The sequence below is a fragment of the Camellia sinensis genome, chromosome 12 (genome assembly GCF_055761805.1).
Source record: "Camellia sinensis isolate YWXY chromosome 12, ASM5576180v1, whole genome shotgun sequence".
Lineage (NCBI taxonomy): Eukaryota > Viridiplantae > Streptophyta > Magnoliopsida > Ericales > Theaceae > Camellia > Camellia sinensis.
Window position 1 is genome coordinate 76,155,647 of NC_138972.1, and position 21,089 is coordinate 76,176,735.

The 21,089-nt window shown below is 35.7% G+C and overlaps 3 long non-coding RNA genes across 3 annotated transcripts; 2 read left to right on the forward strand and 1 right to left on the reverse strand.

Moving 5' to 3' along the window:
• Positions 1 to 1,877: 1,877 nt before the first annotated feature.
• Positions 1,878 to 4,362, forward strand: LOC145804578 (uncharacterized). Its single transcript, XR_014346583.1, has 3 exons — positions 1,878 to 1,984; positions 2,944 to 3,013; positions 4,065 to 4,362. It is a non-coding gene; the product is annotated as an uncharacterized LOC145804578 (long non-coding RNA).
• Positions 4,363 to 13,917: 9,555 nt separating this feature from the next.
• On the forward strand, positions 13,918 to 15,845 carry LOC145804579 (uncharacterized). The gene is made up of 3 exons (XR_014346584.1): positions 13,918 to 14,384; positions 14,502 to 14,562; positions 15,387 to 15,845. It is a non-coding gene; the product is annotated as an uncharacterized LOC145804579 (long non-coding RNA).
• Positions 15,846 to 18,190: 2,345 nt separating this feature from the next.
• On the reverse strand, positions 18,191 to 20,300 carry LOC114284141 (uncharacterized). Its single transcript, XR_014346582.1, has 3 exons — positions 20,049 to 20,300; positions 19,880 to 19,938; positions 18,191 to 18,362 (listed from the first exon to the last, which is right to left on the reverse strand). It is a non-coding gene; the product is annotated as an uncharacterized LOC114284141 (long non-coding RNA).
• Positions 20,301 to 21,089: the final 789 nt, after the last annotated feature.

Genomic DNA, 21,089 nt, shown 5'->3' on the forward strand with positions numbered 1-21,089 from the left:
TCCAAATATTATATATAATACATTTTTTTTAAAAATCTTTAGGAGTCACAAATGCCACTAATGGTGCTAGCTTGGTATCTACTAAAATAAGCATGAGCAACAATGAAATAAATAAATAAATAATGGCACTTGTAGATGTCACAAAAGATCTCAAAACTATCATGGTGTAATGGTATCTACAAGTGCCACTGAAGTGCCACTAATATCTAGCATGACATGGATATCAATGGTACTTGTTCAAAATGCCACAAGACTAAAAAATGTCACTAAAGGAATAGTTTTGTGACACTTTCGAGTGTTGCTGAACTAAGAATTTGTTGTAGCGACGGTCGTTGCAATTTTACTATGATTTGAAAACGATTACAACTTTCTCGCACAATACAAGAGGCACCCTACATCTATATAAGCATAGAAATTAAGGCAATGCAAAAGCAACAAGGAAATTATCAAATTAATTCATAATCTTTCATAGCGACTTTTGGATAAGTAATAATATTTTGAACCTCTTTCCTTTTAAAGAAGAATTAGGCCAAATATAGTTCAAATGAGGGTTTATTGTGAAACATGTCCTCCATTTCTTACGAAAAATTAGGACCATAAGAAACTTCCAAATGTAAAAGATGAGTGCATGGGTGCTTCTATCCCTTGTTAAGGTACACAACGAAATGTGTTAGAAAAGTACATGAAATTTTTTTTGGAAACATGCCTTCATTGTTTTATAGAATGGAATTAGACCTTAAAAGACACCCAAATACAAAAGATGAGGCACATTCAATTATTCTAGGATTATTTACACGAAGACTCTCTAAACTACTGAGAACTATTATTGTCATCCCTTAAACTATAAAAGTGTACAAATTGACTTCCTAAATTATAAAAGCGTAAAAATTAGACCCCCTAATAGAAGGGGTCAAAGTGAAACATGCCTATAGTTTAGGGGGTCTATTTGCACACTTTTATAATTTAGAGGGCAAAGCGATACTTCTAAACAGTTTATGGGTTCATTTGTACACTTTTATAGTTTAAGAAGTCAAAGTGATATTTTTCAATAGTTTAAGGAGTCTTCATCTAAATAACTCATAATTTTATTACTGCTAGGGTGCGATGAAATCTGTGCTCAATGTGACACGAAAACGGAGATGAAATAGATCCTAAGTCCTCGTTTGGAATGAGCTAATTTGGCTTGATTTTTTTTTATTTTTTATTTTAGCATGGTTGAAAAAATTGTGTTTGGGATAAATTTTGACTTTTTTTTTGTTTATTTATTTATTTGTAGTTGATTTGATGATTGTGAGAGAAAAAATAAAATAATTATAATTTAAATGTGACATTTTATTTAATTAGTCAAAATAACTCATGCTGAACAATCCACGCAAAAGAGAGGGTTTTCCATCCCCTCAAGAGGTACTAAACATACCCTAAGAATTTCTATATACAACCATTATACAATAATTTATTTTGCAATGTACATGGGTCCACTACAACAAATCGTACATTTGGCGACTAAAATTGGCGACCAAACCAATTTTAGTCGCCAAAAACAGGGTGTTCGGCGACCAAAATTCCATTTTTAGTCGGCATTCATTTAGTATTTTTAGCTACCAAAGTTTTTAGTCGCCATATAGTATTATTGGCGACTAATTTGTTTTTAGTCGCTGTTTTGAACCACTTTACGCTACCAAAGTTCAATTTCGTCGCCGTATGATAACATTTCGCGACAAAACTTTTTGTCGTCAAAAAAATGGGAGAAATTTTTATGCTTTTTGGCGACCAAAACAAATATTTAGTCGCTGAAGTTTCCAAATGTTTTTTTAGAGGGAAACTCATTAATATTGGCGCCTACATTTAACAAAGGATTATTTCTCTTCTGTTTGACACACACCACAGAGCAGTCGATACCAAAGCTCTGCGCCGCTGGCCACCGTCGTTCATCACCGGCGCTCGCGACCACGAACATTGCAGTCCGGCCCACCACTGATTACAGGTATTTGTCTCTCCCTCTCTATCGATCTGTGTCTGTCTGTTTGTATCTCTCTCCCTCTCCATCCCCGTGGCTCACGTGGTATTTCTCTCTCCCTCTCTATCGAAATGTTTTTGAAATGTTCTCTCTCCCTCTCTATCGATTTCGTAATCAAAGCTCTGATTAAGTTAGGGCTTTTTCTGATTACAGGTATTTAGGGCTTTTTCTGATTTCGTGAGGTTGGAGAAAGAGGTTGTGAGGAAAAACACTATACAATTCATAGTAAACCAAATCAGTGAAAGTGTTTTTGTAAAACAATTTGCTTTCTGATTAAGTTTTCTACTTCTTTTCTCCCCCCCTTCTGTATCATCCCCGCTTCTCTGTATCCCTTTCTGCAAATCATCTGTTTCTCAAAGTATTCTAGTTTTTGGGTTTGTTTTTGTGTTTCAGAAAATAAAAAAAACAAACTTCAGTGGTATTTCTCGTAAGCCAGGTGTTTTCACACTAGACATCAATTTTATTTTTATTTTTTTGTTTTTTTTTTGTTTTTGTTTTCTTTGTTTCATCAAATCACCTGCGAGGGTAGCTTTTTTGTATCCCCCTCCAGGTTGGTTCTTTTACATCTTGGACTAAAGAGGCTTATCTATTTTCAATCCTCTTTATTAGGTTTTTTCGGTATGGGTATACACTGATTACAATCCATCACTCTTGAATTCCAATGCTACTTGTGGATGGCTATACACAGAGCATGTATGGCGTTTCTATAATTTGACAACTATTGAAGTTTTATTGCTGATTTTCTTGTCCTACATTGGTTTGAACAAACTCATCTAATTTGGAGTATAGATTAGTCGCTCAAATTGTTTATAAATATAATTTTTGCTTCCATACACAAATCAATTCAATATTCTGCGAGGCAAGTCAATTTCTTAACCTAGAATTTTTCATCTTTCTGTATTTTTATTTATTTATTTTTTGAGCAGATGGGCAATGTTTGGTTTTGCTGTTGGGATGCTAACAGAGTATGCAACAGGCTCAGACTTCGTTGATCAAGTAAACATTCTTCTCTCCATTTTCGGGATTGTAGACTTGGAGTAACTTATCTGTTTGATTTCCAATGCTACAAATACGTACTCTCTGTTACATGTAATTTCTGTAGTTAAATCCAATGTTTCATCTGCCGCTTTTTTTGAGTAAATTTTCAATTTTCATTTGTTTGAATCACTTAATTATCTGTATTCTCACTATTTACATGAATTTCAAAAAACACAAATTTGTTGTGTTAATTTGATTTTGAGTTGTGTATACTTTGTATGAGATTCTAGCTCACCAAATTTGCATCCTAACCTTTTGGTTGTTGGTACATAATCAAAGATTCAAAAGTGCAATCCACAATCCAATACCTTGTCACCATGAAGAGTTGTTTCTGCTCTACTTTTAACAGAAACTAGTGGTCCAGATTTTGAGTTATGTTTTCTTTTTTGTTCTCTCTCTATTTATTATTACACACCCCTAATTCTTCTTTCAACAAAAAGAAAGTATTTTTGTATTCAAGTTTCCTAAGAGTCAAACTCACCAGACACTCCAAAAAGACTAGTAAGTCTATCTACCTTCTGGTAATTCTGAAAATATTATCACTGGGTCCATGACACTAGTTAAAAATTAGATCATTTATTTCTTAACTATTGAAAACAGTGCTAGAACAATTGATGTTACTAGACTGACTCAATAATACCTTCCAATTGATAAATGTGCCTGCTTGGATTTATAGTGTTGATTTGCAATGTCATGTGATAAAAAATAAAAACAATAAATTAAAGAAAAGTTGCAGTTTTAAATTTATCTATATTTATTTTATGTTTGATTTTTCTATAGTTAATTATGCTGACGGATAAGCATAAATTTCAAAACACCAATTGTCATTTCGATGCCAAAACATTGACATTTCAAGTTACAATGATATAAACTTTTTTTTTTTTTAAAAAAAAAAAATGTATTTAGGTTAAGAAACAGGTTGTTCTTTGAATTGTATAGTGTTTTTGAAATGTATCTACTTTTAATGTCTATCTATTGAAAGCTCATTTATATGTGTATGCTTTTTCAGTTCTCTATTTAAAGTAAAGGAAGATGATGAAGCAGACAATTTAGACATAAAGTTCAAAGTGAGGCGGAAAACAAAGCGTGTATACTCATATCTACCTCCTGAAGTTGGTTTAAAGATCAGTAGATCATTAAAAGTTAGTTTTTTGCTCCATTTTGAGTTGCATTTAACACATGAAACTGTGCTATTGGACAGTTTATTGTTTACTTTGTCTGCTTTACCAGCTTTACTGATGATTTATGATATACTTTTTCCCCACTTTCGGTTTTACTTTGAGAAAAAAAATTCTTCATTTCTTTCATCATACAGTCAAATGATGGAGTACAATTATTATTGTAAAGTGTCCATCTATGTTTTACACCATGTAGTAAATGTCTAATATTTTTCTTGAATTTTAAAATGATTTTGCTACTGATTGGAACAAATATATAGAATTCAGTATAATGTTTGTTACATATAAATTATATGTCTCCCTGTAAGATGACTTGACATAGAATTGTTCATGTATGTCACATTAGCGTATGCATACATGCCGAGTTACTACTGAAATTAGCCAACTCTATGCAGCTGAGAAATAGGCATAACATCCCGATCTGTCATTACTATTTCGGTAAACATCAACAAGCAATGCTAATCGAACCCTTAAACTTACTTAAGCTCTCTTCCATTACAGAGTATTTTTCCAAGTTCCCGTCCATTCCCAGGTTCATCTTTGGTTGATGTGTACTGTTCCAATAATGGATAAGAGTTGGATGATGATACAAGATCGGCTAAAAAGTAAAGAGTATTTAGAGGGTGTTCAGTCATTTATTGAGTTCGCTACAAAGAATTTAGGGCCGCAGGATGAGATCCGTTGTCCTTGTGTTGATTGCTTGAACGGCACAAAATTTAGTCGACACGTTGTACGGTTGCATTTGATTCGAAGAGGAATCACAATTTCTTATCGAACTTGGGTGCACCATGGGGAACATGCTCCCATGTTTCGTGATCATCCTAGTATGCGAAACGATGATACCGAAACCAATGAACCTGGAATGACTGACAATCACGAAAATGTGGATGAACTTCCTACCATGTTAGAAGAGATTTACATGAGTGGTCTCATGGATGATAATATCGACGAAGAACGTACTAGTTCGGAGAGGCACAATTTGTTGAAGTTCATGAAGTTGTTCGATGATGCTCAACGCAAAGTATATCCAGACTGTGAAAAGTTCTCCATCTTGTCCTTCGTAATTAAGATGCTTCATGTGAAGGTGTACAATAAATGGAGCAACAAATATTTCGACATGGTTATGCAAGTTTTCAAAGACATTCTACCAAACTGTGATGAAACTGTTCCATGGACTCTTTATGAAGTGAAAAATTTCTTACGTGAATTGGGTTTGGGATATGAGGCCATTCATGCATGCAAAAACGATTGTACTCTATTTTGGAAGGACAACGCCACATTGGAGAATTGCCCTACATGTACGGAGTGTAGATACAAGTTGAACGACAAGACGGGTAAAAAAATTCCACACAAAATACTGAGGTACTTTCCTTTGACACCGAGGTTGAAGAGATTGTACATGTCGAAAAAAACAGCCGCATTTATGAGATGGCACAAAGATAAGCGTGTGGATGATGGAGTACTACGACATCCAGCTGATGGTGAGGCATGGAAGGATTTTGATAGGTTGCATCCTACGTTCTCTGCGGATCCTCGGAATGTAAGACTAGGGCTTGCCACAGATGGTTTCAATCCATTCGGAAATATGAGTACATCGTACAGCATGTGGCCCGTAATCTTAATGCCTTACAATCTACCCCCATGGAAGTGTATGAAAGATCCATTTGTCATGCTGTCATTGCTTATTCCAGGACGATCCGCACCTGGAAGAGACATCGATATTTATTTGCAACCATTAGTAGAAGAGTTAACTACTTTGTGGGAGCATGGTGTGCAAACATATGATGCCTTAAATGGCCAAATATTTACAATGCATGCAGCAGTCATGTGGACCATCAATGACTTCCCCGCATATGGTTCCTTGTCTGGTTGGAGTACAAAAGGTTACTTGGCCTGCCCTAATTGCAACATGGATGCTTCATCTCAGAGTTTGCGAAGTAAGATAGGGTATATGGGTGCTCGGCGGTACTTACCTGAGAACCATATTTGGCGAAGAAGTAGGCTATTCAACGGTGAAATTGAGAATCGGTCCAAACCCGTGGAGTTATCGGGAGAACAAATACTCGAGCAAATTAATTTGGGGACGTACAAGCCGTACGGAAAGCATCCAACCAACCAAAAAAGACAAATGACTGAAAAGCCAACTCCAAACTGGATGAAAAGAAGCATTTTGTTTGACCTTCCCTATTGGAAAACACTTAAGCTTCGACATAACCTTGATGTCATGCACATAGAGAAGAATATATGTGACAGTCTGCTTGGTACACTATTGAGCATAGATGGCAAGAACAAGGACACAGACAAAGCACGTTTGGATCTGGAGGACATGCGAATACGAAAGGAGTTACACTTGATAAGGCATGCGAATGGCTCTTTCGAGAAGCCTCCGGCATTCTACACATTGTCCCTGGCAGAGAGACAAGGGTTTTATGATTTCTTGAAATCGATTAAGTATCCTGATGGCTATGCTGCAAATGTATCCAACTGTGTCACTGTGAATGGTGGTAAGTTAGTTGGCCTTAAGAGTCATGACTGTCATGTCCTTCTACAACGTCTTCTTCCCATTGGGATGCGAGGATACCTTCATACCGAGATTGGGACCACATTGTTTGAGTTGGGAACTTTTTTCAAACAGTTGTGCTCAAAGACATTGCGGGTCACTGATTTGGAGCAATTGCAAGAACAAATAGTACTTATACTTTGTAAGCTTGAGAAGATTTTTCCTCCTGCTTTTTTTGATGTCATGGTCCACTTGGCAATTCATTTGCCTTATGAGGCTATGCTTGGAGGGCCTGTGCAATATCGATGGATGTATCCTATTGAGAGGTATAACTACGATGGGGGTGCTTTTTTAATGTAAATATAGTTCAGTGTAACCATACTAACGATCAGCCTGATGTTTACATGTAGGATGCTCGGACTTCTTAAAGGATTTGTGGGCAATAAAGCTTGGCCAGAAGGTTCCGTTGCCGAGGGCTACATATCGAAAGAGTGTGCGACGTTTTGTTCAATGTATTTGGATGGAGTTGAAACGGTCTTTAACCGGGAAGAAAGGAACTACGATGGAGGTGACAATGGGCCGGGGTTGGCAATTTTCACTCAAAATGTTCGTCCTTTTGGTCAACTCACAAGGGAAATTGATGTGTCCGTAACTGACCGCGAATTCGCTCATTGGTTTGTCCTACACAATAGTTTGGAAGTTGACGAATATCTAGAGTACGATTCCTCATCATACATGCAACATACATCTTGTACACGGTTTTTTTTTTTTTAAGTCTTCATTATTCCAATTACTTATGAATTACATTGTATTAAGTAGGGAACACAAGCTCGTGTTGCAACAAACATATGGAAGTGATTGCAACATTGCAACGCGACAATGCAAAGAATTTCCTAAATGGTTCAAAGATCGCGTAAGCTGAAGCTCGTTATTGTATAGTTTGCAAATAATGTTACATTATTCTAAGTTTGAATTAACTTGACATACTTTCTTCTGTAGATGAACCAACTGCGAAATCAAAAGTCACCCGAAGCAACCGATGAGATGTGGTCATTAGCCAATGGACCTAATGCCTTAGTGAACACATATTCGGGATGCATTGCTAATGGCGTCCGATTCCATACTATCGACCGTGATAACCGTCGTAAATGCCAAAATAGTGGGTTGGTAGTGGAAGGCGACCACGAAGGCCAATTGATAAAGTTTTACGGCTACCTTTGTAAAGTGTGGGAACTGACATATTTGTTTGGACATCGGGTTGTTTTGTTCCAATGTGAATGGTATAACACCGGTAGTAGTCGAACTTTGCGTGTCGAACCACATGTGACAACTGTTGATGTAAGAAGTCGATGGTATAAAGATGACTCGTTTGTGTTCCCAAGCCAAGTTCAACAAGTTTTCTATGTTCCTGATACGAATTTAGGGCCGAATTGGCGAGTCGTAGAAAAGTTTCAACATCGACGACTTTGGGATGTGCCAGAAGTAGATGTGCCAGAATTTGATGACGTGTTGCAAGAAGATGAGACCACTACTGTTGTACCAACTGACCCTATTGATGATGATGCTGTTTTGCGTCAGAATGACATTGAACCTGAAATAATTTCAATGGAAGTTTCGCATACCAAAAAGCGTGTACAACCCGAGGGTGTTATGGATGATGCTTTCATCTGTGATGACGATGATGAACTAACAATTGCGGGTGATGACGAAGAAGATGAGATAGAAATTGATTTTGATACAGATACGGACCTAGAGTTTTAACTCACTTTGTGGTAAAATTACTTTATGTGTTCTCTAAGTACATTGTTGATGAACTTTGTTTGTTTGTCTGTCTTGTTTTGTTGATGTGATGGGGGGCTTTAAGCGATCTTGTTAGAATTTGCCAAGAAAAAATGAAGAACCTGGCTTCGAGCTCGCTGAAGATCCTGCTCCAACTGAGAGAGCTTTATCCTACTTGACTCTAGTTGCTGTACATAGGCCTATATATATATATATATATAGAGAGAGAGAGAGAGAGAGAGAGAGATAAGTTGGTATAGATCCCAAAACTATGAAGATTTTAGTATAATTTTTAGACAAGTAATGATCATTTGGAGGACTAGTTTATATCATTATCTGCACATTTAATCTGGGAAACTGTTTTTTCAAAACACTATAACAAAAAAACTTAGTAATTGATTGGTTTAAAACAACCCAAAATAGTGTAATGGAAAGAGAAATTTTTTGGTTATTTTAAGCAATGAAAAATGTGTTTTATTTATTTGTATAAGATAGGTGAATAAAATCATACTGGGTCCATAGGAATATAGGGTTTGATGTCTAATTCCAAGATAAGGTGTAAAAGGACTTGAATCTACAGTTTGGAGATTGATGTTGCTGTTGATGTTGTTGGGGTTGTGGAATCTAGTTTTCAAATGGGTATTTTATAAAGTCATCATAACCACCCCAAAGACTTCTTCATTTTTCGAATGGGTATTCGAGATACCCATTTGAATAATTAGTATTCAAATGGGTATTTCAAATGGGTATTTTATAAAATCATCATAACCACCCTAAAATTATTGAAATGACTTCTTCATTCTTTGTTTATTCAGTAAATTAGTTTTAAATGTGAGTAGACTAATTATGTCTTGTTTTTTTTTTTGTTCTTGTTCTTCTTCATCTTCTTCTTCTTCTTGTTTGGACCCCAATTTCCCAACTACATTCATATTCTATGGACTTAATACCCTTGTAATTAACTTCCTATACGATTTGTATGAACTTTGGCAGAAAATTGAAAATCAAATTCATAGTGAAGTCAGATTTATGTATGTTTGCTGCTGTTTACTCATCTGTTGGCAGATTTACTGAAGCAAATTCATAGTGAATCATAGTGAATCTGCTGGTTAATCTTGATAAGTTTTTTTGGTCTGTCTTTGGCTGCTGTCGCTGGTTGTTAATCTTGTCAATCTGCTAGTTGCTTAATCTGCTGGTTAATCTGAGTTGGGATGTTTCTATTCATGGTTAATCTGCTGGTTACTTAATACAAGGCTCCAACTGGTTACTTATGTAGGTACCATGGTTCCTGGTATCAAGACGGGGCGGCGGAAGACAGCAACAAGTGGCAACGTATTATCAGGCTCTGAAGCATGTCCAGCAGTTATTGGCACCCCGTTGACGTTATCTGATGAGACACAGCCACCAGATGATACACAAACAGTGGTGGAGGAGACGCAGCCAGGTGGCGTGGGTAAGAGCATTTCACTTACTTCGTTACAAATTCTTTTTTCCTTTTTCCTGGGCTGCATAAGTCAGGTCTTTAAGGCAATGAGAACCCCATAAACAGGAAGAAAAACAAAGAAAATGTGAATGCCTTGTTAACCTGATTGGTAAGGAATGCCTTTGTTAATTTGTAGGTTAATCTGTCTGTTAATCTTGTTAGTCAATGTGAATGCCTTAGTTGGTTCAATATGATTTGTATTTTTTGTTTTTTCGCTGCCAAGTAGGATGTTAACAGAATAATAAGTGCGAGTGTATGAAGACCTAGTAGTCAATAACTGTTAGTGTAATCGCAATTATAGCTACCAGAAAAATGAAGTCATGGAATCTAATTTGCCACAGGAGGTCGATCACTTTTCCAAAAACAGGGGTCAGGATGATGCTACACATACGGAGACAGATGAAAATGGAGATGAAAGTAGTGGAAGGTGGTAAATCTGCAGAGGAGGATGACGAGGATGATGTGGCAAAAAGTGTTGAAGGGTCAATCAATGGAAATCACACAGTGGAAGGGTTGTCAGATGATGTAGATGGAGGTAATGATTGTATGCCTGGTTCAGTGGTTAAAGAAACTGAGTGTGCTCTAGGGAAACCAAACGTTGGGGGCTGCACTAATGAAATAGGGGTGGTGCATGTGGTCTGTTCAAGAATAGTAGAGAATGGGGGGCTCAAGAGGTCGATGATCAGATTTGCACTATTGGCTATATGAATAGTTTGAATGGATTAGAGTGTGGCAGGCCCAACATCAATTTACAAGTTGTGTTAAATGGAGCCCAATTTGAGCCTATGACTAATAGGCCAAGGAGGGTGGTTAATTCAAATTTGAGTGATTGTATAGCCCAGTCCAAGGCTTTGTCTACAGTGGAGAACTCAGCCTTCAAGGATAAACAACAGAGGGATGGCCCATTGCAGAGTGCTACTGCTAGAACAATGAGAAAGGACGATCTAAAGACGAAAGGCACTGAACAGAGGAAAGGAAGAAGGAGGAAGGGTGCACATTCAAACCAGAATGGGCTGTTATTTAATAATTGTCTAAAAAATAGGGCAATCCTTAGAGCGGCAGCAACAGCCATATCCATATCTTGCTGATGATGCACTTGGGGAGCTCAAGGTTACTTATGAAGCTCTGAAGGAACACAATATCAGTTCTGAAGCAGCAAATATCGAAGTCATTATTTTATATGAGTTTATAAAGCAACATGTGTGTGATATTGAAGCAAAGAAGGGTGAGCTTCTGGGTCTGTATGAAGCAGTAAGGCAACACAGTACTATTCTTGGAGTAGAGAACAGTGAGCTTGTTAAAAAGCTTGGTGACTATCAGCCACGTATTAGTGTATTGGAGAGACAGTTGGATGAAATGCACTCAAGTTCAGATGAGATGGCTTCCTCTATCTCTAATCAAGTGGAAGTTCTGCATAAAGAAGTAGCTGAGAGGGCATCAATACTTGAGCAAGAATGGAATTCTACTGTTGCTCAGGTTGTTCAGACAGTCGAGAAGCTTGATGCATTGATCAGGAGCTTGTTTTCCTCCACACCCTCAATTGGCAATCATGATTGCCTAGATATAGGTAGCCGTGTGGCTGCTTCTGTTGATGCTGCAACCAAAGTGATTGACAATCTGCAGGAAAAATTAGAAGCTTCTGGCAAAGATCACACAGCAATGTGCAGTTCATACAAGGACATGATTGAAAAGTTCAATGATTTGCATAGAAAGAATGAATTGGCTATTGGTGTATTACATGGGGTCCATGGTAACCTTGAGAGGCTTGTAAATGATTCATGTGAGCATGTAGAACAAAGCCAGATCATTAACCAAAATGAGAACCTTATAGATCCTCTACATCTTGATAACTATGATACCCTCATGGAGCAACTGGCAGTGCTTCTGGGTGAGAGGCTGCAATTCAAATCTATGAACGATAAACTGAACTTGGAGTTGATTGATATGGCAAAAGAAATGGAGAAACTGAAGAAAACAGGCCTTGATTCAGATACCATTCTAAAGCTGGTTGAAGATGTTGAAGGTGCCGTTAAGCTGAATGGAACTGGCATTGACTCAGATAAGCTTGAATCACGCTTGCAGCGTCTTATATCTTTTCTCTCTGATAGTTTGGAGATTCTAACTCGTGATTATGATGAGGTGTCGGAGAAGGCAGTCCAATTTGAACTTCAGAATGATAAGTTGCAGAAGGAGGTATCTGCTTTGCAAGAGAAATTGGTTGAAAAAGAGCATCCCTCTGATAGTTTGGAGATTCTAACTCGTGATTTTGATAAGGTCTCAGAGAAGGTAGTCCAATTTGAACTTGAGAATGATAAACTGCAGGAGGAGGTATCTGCTTTGCAAGAGAAATTGGTTGAGAAAGTCAGAAATCAGGAGCATATTGAAGGTGAGATAAGAAGATTGGAGGATTTGGTGCATGATTTGCTCAAGGATTCTGTTACAGAGGACGTGGTTTCTGCTGGCAGTAGTACCGAGTGTTTGGAACAACTACTGAAGAAGCTGTCAGAGAAGTACACAGCCCTTGCTTTAGAGAAACCTATTCTTGTTGACTCAGCTGATGAGAAAAATACAAAAATAACGCGAACAGTAGTAAGGCACACTGTTTAAACATATGTTTTTAAACATAAAGTTCATTGATTTAGTTGAGTTCTAAACTTAAAAGAAACCAAGGGTTGTACACTTGTAATTAACGATATTAGTTTCATAGTCAGTTATTGTCTTCGCTGTAATTAAGATGCTTATATGTGTTTATGTATTTTTTTTTTTAAATTGAAGCAACAAGCAATACTCGAACATCTTTCCTTAAATCTATTTGTAATTTGTGGCGTGCTTCCCCTTTTGTAGCAGGTCGAAAAAGATCAACTCGTGTACGAGGACGTACATTGGGCAAAGGAGTGCAAAAAAGAATAGCCAGGAAAAAAGGAGAGAAATTACATGTGTATGTCAATCGGGTGTTGAACGCAATCACAGAAGGGAATGCAACCCCAGCGACGAATGAGTTGGGATTGCAAATTAGACGGTTGTGCCCTCTTCAGAGCGTGAAGTCATGGACGAAAATCAATGAAAGTACCAAAGATGCGGTCATCCAAGCGGTGCTAGTACGAGATTTATCTTCCCATAATGTCGTTATTAAGTTATTTGTAATTGCTTAAATTAATTGATGTACTAATTGTCTTATTATGTTTGTAGGACAATTTTGTTATCGGGGATGATTTTGATAATGATGAACAAGCTCAACAAATTCTTGATAGAAAGGCATATTTGCTATACAAGGATTGGAGGTACAATCTAAAGCAAGAGTTCCTCGAACTTGAGGAAAAGGGTGTTGATGACCCGTATAGTCATCCGCCTAGTGGAGTGAGCTTGGATGACTGGAGATATCTTATTGATGTTGCTTGGAAAGACGAATCTCACTTGGTAACAAATTAATTAGAAACCCCATTCTTGAAATTCATTGATGTGAATATGAATAAAAATTCTAACAAAATTGGTTTATGTTTGTAATTTTTTTTTTCTTGTTAGAAACGCTCTAAAGCTGGTAAAGCAAATAGGGCTATGCTCCCGTACAATCATACAAGTGGATCGCGATCATTTCCTATAGCAATGTCGCTTATGGTGAGAAGTAGTTATTTGTTTAGTAATATAATGGATGATTGATTCTTCTTCATTTTGAATATTACTATGTAGTACTTCATCAATGGAAATTTTTGAAACATAATAGGCAAATGAGGATGGAGAAATAGATTTCCCTAAATTTTATAAGAAATCACACAAGTCCAAGAAGACGGGAGACTGGATTGACCCCAAATGTGGTGAGCTACATGTGAGTATTGAATGTTGAAGCCAATTTTGTTGTGTATCAATTACTAAAGTTGTTTTCAATTCCTTCAACTATCTTGACTTTCTTATTTTTTTGCCATGATAGGATGATATGGTCAATCTACAAGTCGTAGCCACCGATGCGGGGTTGCTATTGACCCACGAAGAACTATCAAGGCAAGTGCTCGGGGCAAAAAAAAATTACTTGCGTGGATGTGGGATAGGCCCACAACCCTCTTCAACAACTTCCAATGTGGGACGAGCACGTGACAAACATATGGAGTCAATGAGAACGGAATTGGAGGCTCTTCGTGAGGAGCGTGAAAGAGATCACGAGGAGTTGCTGAAGGAGAAAGAGGAGCGGCAAAGAGATCACGAGGAGTTGCTAAAGGAGAAAGAGGAGCGGCAAAGAGATAGGGAGGAAATTATGAGGGAAAGAGAGGAGCTGACGAAACAAATTGAAGAGGAAAAAAAAGCACGGGAGGCACAACAAGTACAACTCAATCATTTGAACGACGTGGTGTCACGACTCACAACCCTCTTGCAGGGTTCAGATGGTCATCCTACAATTCGGTAAACATAATTTTATTGATAAGCTAATGCAAGTTGTAGAAAAATATGGATCATATTGGCATAGAATTGGTTTCTAAAGTTGCTATGCAAATTTTTGTTGTTATGTGCTTCGAATAGGTTATAAGGCATAATGTGAGTAGACTTTGCAGCAGATGGACGGTAATCTGAAGTTCATAAGGTAACCACTTGATTTCAATGAAATATGAAGTTAGTTCCCTTTGGCATAATTTGATTTCCATCGGGTTGTAATCACTTGATGGCATAATCTGATTTCATAAGGTAACCACTTGATGGCATAATCTGATTTCCATAAGACAACATGGAATTCCAACAAAATTAAAAAAAATATATATATAAACAAAAATGATGACCTTTTTTTCTAAATGTGGAATTCACTTTTGTTTTTTATGTGAACTGACTCCGTCCAAGTCCATGCTGGGAAATAGTTGGCTATAGTCTGAATAACAAAATTCTTCGTATTGTTCGCTAGAAGTTAACATTTGTCATGTCAAGATAGCCTGTTCTACGGGCAGAGTTATGAGTATCTGATACAACTATATATTACCTGCAAAAATCGTCAAATAGTATCCAAATGAACCATATGGATGTGAAACTTCTCCAAAATTTCGAATTCTGGGGAATATCATCAGTTTGCAGCCTTCTCAGCTGGTATATGCAACACATGGTTAATATTTACAGTGATAAATTACATTGATGGTCTATATGTTTTGGCCCTTATATTATTTTGATCCTTATAATTTTAATGTACTCGATTTTGATCATGAATTTATGCTTTTGTGTTAGTTTAGTCTAATTGATAACAACCGTGTGACGATCCTCACATGTATATTAATTTATTCAGAGAATTTGCCTAATTATGTGTTTAAATTTTGTGCATATATGTTTGCTTATGGAATTTTGTTAGAACATTTACTTAAGTATACTTTTTGTTGAAAATTTTTGTTTACAATGGAACTAATGGGTGACATTTTTGTTGTGTAGATGGCTTTTGGCATTGACATGTGGATCTTCTATTTTTTTTGTCCGGAAGATAATTCACATTTTTGCAAAGTTGGAAAGTTTTTTGTCGTCCCTGGCTTTTTGTGTGGAAATTAGATGAATCATACATATATTTTTTGGCGGGGTACATAGTATTTTTGGAACTTGTGTTAATTGCTCTGGTGGTATGTATAGATTACCTTTTGTCGTGGTACATATTACCATAGTAATTTGTACCATGTCAAATGGTCATTACAATGCATAGCATAGTAACAATGTTTTGTGTATAGAGGACATTGTTTTGGTAACACAGTTGGAATGTATGACGTTATTATTTGTAATTGGAATATGTTAGTTGGTTTGTATATATAAGTTAACATTGTAAGGTATTATTTTTGGTTTGATGGTTGTAAGTGAAACATGCATTACGGAATAGGTGATAATATATATATTGATTTGTTTGTATTATAGGTTGTGGTGGATATATACAGGTTTTGAAAAAAAATTATTAAAATGAAAAAAAATAAAAAATGACATTTTTGGTGACAAAAAAATTGGTAGCCCAAAAAAATAAATATATCTTTTGCCGACTAAATATTTAGTAGCTAAAATGAATAGAAAATAGTTTTGGTGACTAATTGTTTTGTAGCTAAAAACTGAAAACAGTTTTGGCTACTAAAGCCTGTAGTAGCTAAACTAGAAGAAGCTTTCCCCGACAAAATCTTTAGTAGCTAAAAATGACCCTTTCGGTGACTAACATCTTAGTCGCTAATAGGACTCATCAGCGACTAAAGCAGCGTTAGTCGGTAATAGCTTCTTCTTTTGCCTACTAAAAATTAGTCGGCATTATGTTGGATTTTTAGCAACTAAATCCTTGTTTGTCGCTAATTACTGCCCGTTTTGGCTACTAACAGATTAGTCACCAATTCTGGTGGATTTTTAGCGACTTAAATTTGTTTTAGTCGCCAATACGTTCGCCGACAATGCATCTGCGACAAATCCAACGACCAAAGTTTTTGGTCGGCAAATATTTTCAGCGACTAAAATCTGGGCTTTTGGCGACTAAAACATTAGTCGCCAAAAGTGTATTTTTTTGTAGTGGTCTTAATGGTAAGTTTGGTTCTAGTTGATACGAAATTTAAAACGAATTCAATTATGATCGGTTCCAAAACAATCATACACTAGAACGAAAAAAAACCCAACCCAACCTAATATAGCTCGAGTTGGAACCATAGTTGAATTATACTAAAAATAAGTGAATCAATTAATTAAAATAAATAAGTCTTTAACATTTAAACATAACACAGTTAAAGAATAAAATATTATTTAATAAAAGCCAACAACTGTGAGTAGTATAGTGAAGTCTAACTCAAACTTAAAAACAATCAACACAAATTAAATCAAGTAACACAACCAATAAAATAAAATCAACTATTATGAGATGGACAATTGCAAATTCACAGTGCTACAACCCTTTGGTGAAACTAGTACTAGAACATGACGCATGTGTGAAAGTAGAATCAAATAAAGAGTCAAATTGATGAGTTTTAATAAATATTACACGAACTCTTCACTTATATGCTTAAGTTTTTAAGTTAATATAAATTCTCAAAAATATATATTGAGTCCTGGTGTTAATACTATAAGAAATTTGAGTTTTAAAGTTAAAGCTATGTTTAATATTTTCGTCGCTGATACGGTAGCCGCAACAACTTTATAACATTTGAAGAACATCGCTAAATATATTAGACGACGCTTTTGAAAACGCCGCTAAATCTTTGACATCCGCTTCAATTTCCGTCACAAACTAAAAAACGCCACCTTTTTTTTTTTCCTCCTCTCCTGATTCTGAAATATAGCACAAACCAAAGAATTTAACTAAAGAAGGCAGCATGAAAATTTAACTACGAACACAAATGGCTCAAATTCACATATCCATGTGCCAACCATGCATCAAGCTAATTAGAATTTTTATACATCTAATATATTGTAATCAACACATCATAAAACATTATACAGAGTTGGGGAAAAGTACATGAAAGTACTCAACTTGTCTATGAACCAAATTAATTACACATTTCATGAGATTTTTACTACACAAAATATATGTACTCTTCAATCCATGTGCTTATTGGTGTCAAACTTCTCGCGGAGCTCAGATGCTTGAAACAATCAACCATGATTGACTAAATTAGACATGGAATATATCCAAAGACACTGTTAGGGCTAATGAAATCAAAGAGAAACAATGAACTGCTAGTAGTTAGTACTACAATTGCAAATTCAAACTGTAACAGCATCATCATTGCAAAATTTCATCAGCATCTTGATAAACAATTTGTTTTAAAGCTAAAATTAACTTGTTTTACAAGTGAAAACAAATAGGGCGATGCTCAACAACTTAATTGAGCCATTGTATTCTAAGGGCTACAAAATTAGAAAATCAATACATGTAACAAAACATAATCCAAAACAACATTTTTCTAGTGTGGTATGTATGGTTCAATTGAAGTGATTCTGATTGTTTCAAAATATATAATTAGCATTATAGAGGTTCTAATACATGGAAATTGAAAAATACAGTTGACATTCTGGTCTAATCTAAGAAAATCAATAGCTGAATCAGTTTTACAATCAGAAACCAGAATTCAAGTTTAGGATTCGGATGAATTCAATTTAACTACTATACAATGCAACTATCAACCCTGATACAAATAGCTTCCTACACTAATTGAATTTACAACCATATGAAAAAACAAAAAATTGATATAAAAGCGAATCACAATGAAACTAAGGGAAAGACATACCCATCAGCTTGGCTCAATAATAGACCAAGCTCGCCATTGATGCTCATGTACTCTTTCGGGTCGATGTGTTAACCTATCAACATCATTGTCGAATGGCATATACCCCATTTTTTTTAATTCTAGCCTTCCACTCTCTCCATTTTTTTTTTCCAACAGATGCCAAAATAAATTTCTTCATCGACTCGTCAGCAATAATTGGCAACTTTAACTATTAAGTACTCAATAATAGCATACACACAGCAACATACCAATCTAGGCGCATAGCAGCAAGCCCACAACAATATTTTTTTACTTGGTGACTATTGCATGATGCTAAAGTGAAAATTTTATACCATAATATAAAGATGATCAATTGACACGCCTGATCATAACCATAAATAAAGTGTTCTAACAAATAAATTCATTATCAAGGTGTGACACTAGCTTCTAATCTATCAATGTTTGGTAAAATCAATTACACAAACAGACAAGTTATGGTATTGTAACACTAGCTTTCAACCTCTGTTGAGTGAGTTATGTGTTTTTAATTTCATAATTACTATTAAATATTCGTAAATGAGATACTATCCCAAATGTAAAGAATTTTCACCCAATAATTAGCTCTACATGCTTTATTCTTCATGTAATTGCTGCCTACCCTAACCAATCAAAATAAATAAAGAATTTATTTATCTAAATACAAAATTTATTTATCAAAATAAAGGGAATGAATGAATGCCTTGATGGAATGGTGGTGGAGGTATGGGAAGGAAAGAAGTTCTCTCTAAAGGAGATTTATAAGTTGTAAGTCAAGATCAGAGAGTAATTCCTGGCTGCCTTTTGACACTTCTCCACACAATTCATCTAGTGTTTGGATAGATATCATGGCTATCAAAAATAGATACCTAGATTTGTATAGCTTCTTTGTTTCAAATATTGAATTCTCCATTGGGAATGGCAGCATAATTGTCTTTTTGGAATGATAAATGGCTGGGTAATATTGTCCTTAAAGAGGAGTTCCCAAGGTTATTTAATCTTGACATCTCCAAAAATGATTTCTGCATTCTTCTTCATGGACAAATGGAAGAGAGGACCTAATGGAGGAGACATTTTCAGGAGAGGTCTTAGATCAAGTAAAAATGAGGATTTTGGGTTGCTGCAGAATAGATTAGCGCTGTTAAGTCAGCTGAATGGTGACGGAGAAGACAAGATGATGTGGAAAGCTGATTCATCAAGTGTCTTTTTGTGGTGTCTCTGTACAAATGGGTTGGTGCTACTGCAGTCCACGGAAGGAATATTATGTCTTTCATCTAGACGGGTTAACGTTGGCTGGTTAGCTTGGCATGGAAGGGTTAAAGTTGCAGAGTTATTGCCAAGTTTGTGGTTACGCCAAAGAATTCAGATCGTGCACAACAAACGAATCAATTTACAGTGTAGAAATTAACAAAATCAATGGCATAGAAATTAACAAATGAAGTTCTCCAAACAAACATCAATTTACCGTGTATATATATCAGAACAATGACAGAGAATTTGCAGTGTAAGCAACAAACACACACAATGAACATCAATATCAGAGAAAGGGCATAGAAATTGACAAACCAAAACAATGAACACCAATATCTGAGAAAGCATATAGATCTCAAATAGATTTGAAAAATCAGAGATCTGAGTTCATACAAAACAAATGCATATGTAATAAAAACTTACAGATGTAAGTTCGAGTAGTTTAGCAAGATAGAAAGAAGCAACCAATTGATATGCGAGATCTAATAAAAACATAATAGAGACGCAAGATATGAGTATGAATGTATACACTCTTTAACCCAAAAAAAGAAAAAAAAAAAAAAAAGAAACAGCTAAACGAATTGAAACTCACAAAATCGAGAACCAAACTTCAAAATCTACAATCCAAGTGATGGCCTTCAAATCATCGCCAGATCTGAAATCAAGCGAGAGAGTGTGTTTGAAATCGAGTGAGAGAGTGTGTTTGTTTGAATTTTAACCACAAATGTAGAGGCCGAAAACAAATTTGGAGGCCGCAAATCTGGAGTCTGAGAACCGCAAATTTGGAGGAGTAGACTGAGAACTTTAATCGCTCAGATTCAAATCTCCAAATCTTCAAATCTTCGAGTAACTAATGTTGCATTTTGTAGAGTTCTGCAATTATGATTTAAGAGGTTGAGTTGTATTTTGAGTTTGTGAGGTTTGAAATTATGATTTGAGTGTAGAAAATTTATTTGATGAGAGTTTTGAAAAGAGTTTTGAATGGAGTGAGGAATATTTGATGTGACATTTGATATTTGATATAAAAATTTATAACTTATAACTAAACATACAACTTAAAATTATTTTAAAGCATATAAATTTTTTTTAAAAATTTAGAAAATATTTTTTTTGAATATATAAAAATTAACATATCAATTGAAAAAAAAAAAAAAAATTACTGTTCCGGTCAACTGGCCGGAAAATCGGTTAGGTCAAATTTTTTTAAAAAAATTGAAAAACGCGTCTGTCAAAACAGAAAATCGCGCCTTAGACAGAATATTTTCCACAAAATTTTGAAAATACCATTTAAAAACTCTAATCAAACATTATACTTAAATTAATATGTGAAATCATGATTTGAAATCACAACCAAATTGAGGCTAGAGTTGTTTTATGAGTCAAAGTTGTTTCACGAGGAGTGGTCCTCTTTCCAAGAAGAGAAGCAGATAGTTAACAAAGTTTGTTTAGGGGGGGAGCAAGGAATTTTTTTTAAAAAAATATTTTTAGAGAAAAAATATATATTTTTTTTTTATATTTGGTGGTGGTAATAGTGAAATAAAGGAGGAGGTAGAGGTGGTGGCATGGTGGTGGAGTGATGACGGTAGTGATGGTAACGGTGATGGTGGTGGTGTCTATGGTGACATTAGTAAAA